The sequence below is a fragment of the Poromitra crassiceps genome (genome assembly GCF_964638095.1).
Source record: "Poromitra crassiceps genome assembly, chromosome: 29".
NCBI classification, from domain to species: domain Eukaryota; kingdom Metazoa; phylum Chordata; class Actinopteri; order Beryciformes; family Melamphaidae; genus Poromitra; species Poromitra crassiceps.
In genome coordinates this window covers 3386680-3394248 of record NC_139641.1, presented here as the reverse complement: position 1 = coordinate 3394248, position 7569 = coordinate 3386680, and positions in this window count along the sequence as shown.

Genomic DNA, 7569 nt, shown 5'->3' with positions numbered 1-7569 from the left:
TTTCACGAAAGTGGCAAAGCAAGTTGAGTATCCCTGATCTATATCATAAAAAAAAACGATAGGCATAGAGCTCAACAGTCGTGGCGTAACCTCAGGTTTAAACAAAATCCTTATCTAAAAGGTTTTAAGCCTGCAGTAAACATGGCGGTAGCTGATGGCGTGGTTTCATGCGTTGTTTCCGGTTTAATTTCTAAGTTATTGTGCCGTGGAAGCCAGCGAATACGGGAGCAGATGATAACGAGGAGGATGAGGAGGAGAAAGAGAGGCAACATTTGAATGATGGCTTTCTGTGGAGCAAATAGCTGCTACTTCTGTACAGAGGAGTTTGTGGATGCGGAGTCAAAGCCAGGAGTGGTGAGACCGTGACGTGCACGCACGCCCACACTGAAACACGAGTTCATAACAAATTTTAGGATGTCAAGTACTACTTTGAACTAGTAAATTCCGGACTATAAGGCGCACCGGTGTATAAGCCGCACCTTCAAAGTTGACTATTTTTTTCTTATATAAGCCGCACCGGACTATAAGCCGCGGGTGTTTTAGTGTTTTTTTTTTTTTTTTTTTTTATTGTGTTTTAATGTTTAATTACCATATGTAATGCTCCCATTTATTAACATTTCAACAAAACAACATAACACAACACCACCTGTGTTGTTATTTACAGTGCACACAGTGTCATACAGTGTCATACAGTGTGGTGAAAAGAGGGCAAGAGAGGAAATTAAAACAGAAGTGGATTTATAGTTAGAAAGAGTGCTAAAAAATTTTTTTTTTTTTTTTTTTTTGAAAAAATCCATAGATAAGCCGCACCGTTATATAAGCCGTAGGGGCCAAAAAAGGCCAAAAAACGGGAAAAAAGGTGCGGCTTATAGTCCGGAATTTATGGTACATCTGTTAGCGCCTCTCCACAAGACTCTCATGGTAAGACCCTAAATGGGAATGTGACGGGTTCAGAGGTCATGAGCTCCACCGGTGATGTCACCTCCTCCACATCCAGCACCTTCTTCCGATCCATCACGGCTAGCTCTTTCTGAAACTCTCTGTCCTTATCGGCTTCAGCGCTGTCCCTCACTTCTTTCTCTCTTTGAACGTTGTGATCAGCAGCTCTCTCTCGCTCTCTCTCTCAGCTCGGTCCCTCTTTTCTTTGTCAATAAGGCCATGTTCACATTACAGGCAAATCCGATTTGCTGATAAAGTCATTAATCATCATTATCTTGATTGGTTTCCCAAATCTGATTTGGGAGTGTGTCTGATTCTCAAGTCAGATCTGTGTGTCCAGACCTAAACAGCCTATCTGCATCACTGGATGAAAAGTGGCATTTTCGTCAGTAAGCGCCATTGTGAATGGCTGTGGAAGTTCAGATTAACAACTATTTGTGGTGATCTCCGGATAACACAGGAAACTCTGAAGGATTGACGGGGATGGCTGTTTTACACAGCCCCCGCAGCCTCCCCCTGGCTTGGGGCCTTTCACATGTAAATAATAATGAGGTGATAGAAATGCAAATCATGGGTTGCTATCGTAATGACGTGGGCGTCAGTAAATACGTACGTTGGTGACATGGTTTTCCTGCGCAGAAGCATTTGATGATGAGTTGCGAGTGAAGTCACATCAGTCTAAAGCAGATTGGAAACTACCTCACAAATCAGATTTGGCCTCCTAGTCTGAACATGGCCTAAGAGTGGCTCTCTCTCGCTCTTCCTTTTCAACCAGAGCAATGCGCTCTCTCTCTCTTTCTTCATATCCTCCCAGTAACCCTACTAGCTTCTGGCCCAGGTGTAGCTTCTGGCCCAGGTGTAGTGTTGAGGCGCTCTTCCTCGGGAACAGCTCAACCGGTTGAGGAGGAGTGGAGATCGGCGACTCCATTTCTGATCATTTAGACACGTTAACAAAACTCAAAACACACACTGGTAAAATAACGTGACACGAAAGAAAGACAAAACGTGACTGTTGAGCTCTATTTGTCTATACAAGATCAGCCATTTCCTGGAAGTAGATTTATACTATTTTTGTTCTTCGGCTTCATTTGGTGTTTTTCTTACCAAATTTAGTCCTGTTTATTCTGTCCAATAAAACAGAACTAAAACAGAACTGAGTATGTACATTTAAGCCTTTCATTCCTATGGTAACTCAATGTGTGACCTTAGGTTAGGTTAGGTTTTGGATTCAAATGGTATGCAAGTAAAATAAGTTAATTTGAACACAATTTTGGCCATCTGAAACAGTATGTGTAGCCTACTTTCTGTGAACTTCATTAAAGGAACACTCCGCCCATTTTCAACCAGCTTTGTATCATTAGAACATCAGTAGTATATCAGAAAACTGTAAACAGTTTTGAAGTCTGTCATTTAATGTGACAGTTATTGAGTGTTTAAGTGTGGACCAGTGACATCACTGGTCCACACTAACTCAAATTAATAACTCATTAACTCAAATCAACTCTCAATAACTGTCAAACTAGATGAATGACTTCAAAACCGTTTACAGTTTGAGAGTTGATTTGAGTTAATGAGTTATTAATTTGAGTTAGTGTGGACCAGTGACGTCACTGGTCCACACTTTAACACTCATTAACTGTCAAATTAAATGACAGACTTCAAAACCGTTTACAGTTTTCTGATATACTACTGATGTTCTAATGATACAAAGCTGGTTGAAAATGGGCGGAGTGTTCCTTTAAGCTCTGACACTAAACCTAGACCTTAAAAGCTCTAGGAAAGAAGTCACACCAGTCAGGCTGAATCAAATCAACAACTCTTGTGCTTATATTTGGGGAAATAATCATATACAGTATGCATTATAATACATTGAAACTCTCACAATAATTCCCATAATCCATAAAAGTGCACAATGAGCAAAAGCAGCAAAACAGATTCAAGGAATAGTTTGGTTTGTTTGATGTGGGGTCCTATGAGGTACTTGCATGCATGGACGAATTGGATAATCCTACAAAATCTGAAAATCATGATCTCAAAGCTACCGTACAAGATCATAGACCATGGAGAGAGCGGTTGTGTTTGAGATCCAAGAGAAAAAGCCAGATGTGACTGTGGGTCTGGTTCTCAAAATAGGATCGAGCTCGTGTCTAGTCAATCCAAACCTCGCCACAACAACACAGAACTGACGGAGCAACAGGGTATCTTACAGGAAATCGATAAACGGGAGGTTGGCTTACCTTGGGACAGGCCGGGGGCGGTGGTGTCACTCCGCGTCAGTGGACAGCTCAAGCCTGGGTGTGGAAGCTAGTTACACACAGCTTCCCTTCAATAGGTTAAGTTAAGTTAAGTTAAGTTAGGGGACGCTATTATAAAGAATATATCAAACACACACAGTCACATCCATACGTGAAATCAGAGGGAACATGACTAGAGAATGGGGCAACAGGGAATCCATGGCTTTCTTCAAAACACCAGCTAAGAGAGAGCCTGAAATGCCACGGCTATAAACCCCTTAGCCAACTACCACTTCCTGTCTACCCCGGTGCTCCATCACAAGTCACATGACACAACTAATTAGGGGTTATCTGACAATACATCTCTACTATCACACATCACCCTGTGACACAGAGAAGAGCCACGTTTTAAAGATTGAGTCCGTTTTGTGGATCGCCAAGTTAAATTCATGACAGAGCCGCTCTTTGGGGACCTTCTCCTTAATGCAGCAGCAGCAGCAGCTGGACGTGAGGAAAATAACAAGTCGGAGCAAGAAAAAAGAGTGAGGAATGATAGAAAGAAAGAAAGGAAGCAGTTTTGCTATTAATGTCACAGAAGGTGACAGTGTACAGCAGTGATTCCCAACCAGGGGATATGTGTACACCTACTGTAGGGGTACTTGAGCAGCTTGCAGGGGGTACCTGGAAAGATTGGGGATTACAATTTACTTACAAAATGATCAAAACAATATTCAAGGTAATTTCATCGGCCCGTCTTGGTAAAAACTGGTGACTTTTTCAAATGAAAACTGTCAGAATTGTATTTTCATTTAATAATCAGATCTGATTATTAAATGAAAATACAATTCTACTAGAAGTGCATTTAATATAACACATTTTAGGAGAATCAACACGCATGAGTGAGGGGGTACTATTGGCATCCCAAAACAGCTCAAGGGGTACATAACACAAAAAGGGTTGGGAACCACTGGTGTACAGTACTACATGCAAAAACGTTTAAAAAAAACACGTAAAAAATACATAAAATGCTTCCATACTGCTCACCTGGCATAATCCAAGTCACCAAAAGCCCTGAGATGCCATGTTATCATGAAAAGGCATCATTTACACCCTGTTTTTAGCTGAAATCTTCCTGTAGCCAGCTGGTGCAGCAGCCTCATCAGCCCCCCTCCCCCCCCCCCCCCCCCCAGCTGCTGCCGCACCTTCAAATCGGACGACACGGTGGCTCAGTGGTTAGTGCTGTTGCCTCACAGCAAGAAGGTCCCGGGTTCGAACCCCGGTCCGTCCCAGGTGCTTTCTGCGTGGAGTTTGCTTGTTCTCCCCGTGTTCATGTGGGTTTCCTCCCACCATCAAAGACATGTATGTTAGTGTTAGGGTTAATACTCCTGTCAGTGCCCCTGACCAAGGCACTGGTAAAAGAACTGGTCCCCGGGCGCTGCACCGCGGCTGCCCACTGCTCCTATAGTTCTAGGAAGGTTCCTAGTAGAGGATGGTTCAAATGCAGAGGATGAATTTCCCCATGGAGATAAATAAAGGATAACTGAACTGAACTTAACTTGGCATCTCAGGGCTTGTGGAGACTTGGAATATGCCAGGTGAGCAGTATGAAAGTATTTTATGTATTTTTTCTGTTTTGTTTTTTGTTTTACATTTTTTGCTCGTGGCCTCCTTCACACTCAGCAGACAGCTCTACTCGCCTGACGCAGTCCCATTTCTCCTGGGAACTGGGACCAGGCCAGCTGCCTTCTACTGCATGTAGTTAGTACTGTACACTGACTGTATGCAAGTACCTCATAGGACCCCACTTCAAACTAACCCGACTATCCCTTTAAGGACTCTTGGAAAAAACAGACCTTAATGACACCAGTCTGGTTGAACAAAGGTAAAGTTAAAAAATATATATATATCACAATGTTACAGCATAGCCAGTGTGAGTTGGATTACTCCAAAAATGTAACCGTGAACTGAACATGAAAGAGCAATGAGTGACTGAATATTTATTTAGATGGTCACACTTTATTTGGACAGTCCAATTCTGACATTCAAATGACAATGTATCGCTAGTCTACTGAGTTTCAGGTGATACCACAGTGTGACAATGAGTCTATAAATATTCAATATCTCAGATATTGAATACCCAGATATTATATATGGGTAGGAGTTACCCTTAGGCCTTAGGTGATTAGGCTCACACATGGAGTTAGGGTTAACCTTAAAGAAACACTCCGCCCATTTTCAACCAGCTTTGTATCATTAGAACATCAGTAGTATATCAGAAAACTGTAAACGGTTTTGAAGTCTGTCATTTAATTTGACAGTTATTGAGTGTTAAAGTTTGGACCAGTGACATCACTGGTCCACACTAACTCAAATTAATAACTCATTAACTCAAATCAACTCTCAATAACTGTCAAACTATTCATCATTCATCTAGTTTGATAGTTATTGAGAGTTGATTTGAGTTAATGAGTTATTAATTTGAGTTAGTGTGGACCAGTGATGTCACTGGTCCACACTTTAACACTCAATAACTGTCAAATTAAATGACAGACTTCAAAACAGTTTACTGATATACTACTGATGTTCTAATGATACAAAGCTGGTTGAAAATGGGCAGAGTGTTCCTTTAAGGTTGTGTTTAGGGTCACAAATGGAGTCAGGGTTACATAGGCAATCGGACAAGTGACACTTTGTTGAATATCTGCATTTTGTCATCTGATTGATGAATATCAACGTTTGACTATCCAAATAAGTGTTACCTACAGCAGTATCAGTTGAAAGTAAGATGTGCTTTTACATCTAAATGATCAGTGTCTACATACATACATACATAATCGTGGCTAACTGTAGTTAACGACCAGAAATATGACACAACTTTGCAGTAGTGTGGCTTGAGTAGAGAAACCCGTAGCATAGATGCAATAAAGTGGCAGTGTTCTCATAACCACTTTCCACACTTAGATCAAAAGGTGCTTAGCTGGTCTAACAGGGAAAAGCAAAATAATAATAATAATTATAATGATGATGATGATGTTGTTATAGCAGCAGCAGCAAAACAAAAACTTTTAGCAAATAAACTTCCTCATGATAGAGCTCTTTCATTATGTGTTACACACTGAATTAGAGCAACCAGGCAGCTACAGTGGTAGCTAGGGATGTCACAATATAACGTCCCACGATATATCGCGATATCGAAACGTGACAATACGTATCGTTGAGATGAAATCTCATATCGCGAGAAAAAGAAGCTGAACATGGTGGCACTGATCTGCATCTGATTGCATGCTCGCTCTCCTTTTCATTGCTTTGTTTGAACTTTGAACAGACGAGGGACGTTACAGACACACGGAGGATGAAAATGGTGAAATGACTCAAATTAGCGTGGAGGATGCCCCCTCAACTTACAAATCGATCGCAAAAAAATATTGTTCAAATATCATATCGTATCGTTATCGTGAACGACAAATATCGTGTATCGTATCGTATCGTGAACTGAGTGTATCGTGACACCCCTAGTGGTAGCCCAAGTAGGAAATCCCCTCTTGCATCGATCCTGCATACTCTAAGTACTGGGAAGAGCAGGGAAAGCTGCTAGCCTCAGCACAGAGCAGGACAGTGGTATTAGCAGAATAGTTTGGCACATAAACATAGTGATATGTTGGTAGGCCAGCCAGCGTGTGGGTGTCTGTGACCATCATGGCGCTTCTTCATAAGAAAATAGACAACGATCAAATAAAAAGTCCACACGTGTGAATATAAGCCCCCCAGTCCCATGTCTCTAATAAGTCCAAAATATGACCTGGCCATGGTTCACTACTAGTGTAAGAGACATTCTGTGGTATTGTGAGGTCCCACGTACAGGCATTGTTTTCTGGTTCAGTCTGCAGCGTGGATCCTTCTGAGGTGATGATGTCACAGCCTTCTGAGGTGATGATGTCACAGCCTTCTGAGGTGATGATGTCACAGCCTTCTGAGGTGATGATGTCACAGCCTTCTGAGGTGATGATGTCACAGCCTTCTGAGGTGATGATGTCACAGCCTTCTGAGGTGATGATGTCACAGCCTTCTGAGGAGATCATGTCACATTAGCTTGAAGAGTAAAGTGTGTTGTGCTTCAATCTGACTGGTGGGGGTAACGCCTGGGCGCAGTCGTACGCCCCCTTTTGGTCAGGACCTGTGTGTGTGTGTGCGTGTGTGTGTGTGTGTGTGTGTGTGTCTGTGTGTGTGTGTGTGTGTGTGTGTGTGTGTGTGTGCGTGTGTGTGTGTGTGTGTGTGTGAGAAAGAAAAAGAGAAAGGAAACACATCACAGGCTGCGGATCTCCCGTCCTCTGTTCTGATTGGCTCTCAGCAAGTCATCACAGACTGTGGATCTCCCGTCCTCTGTTCTGATTGGCTC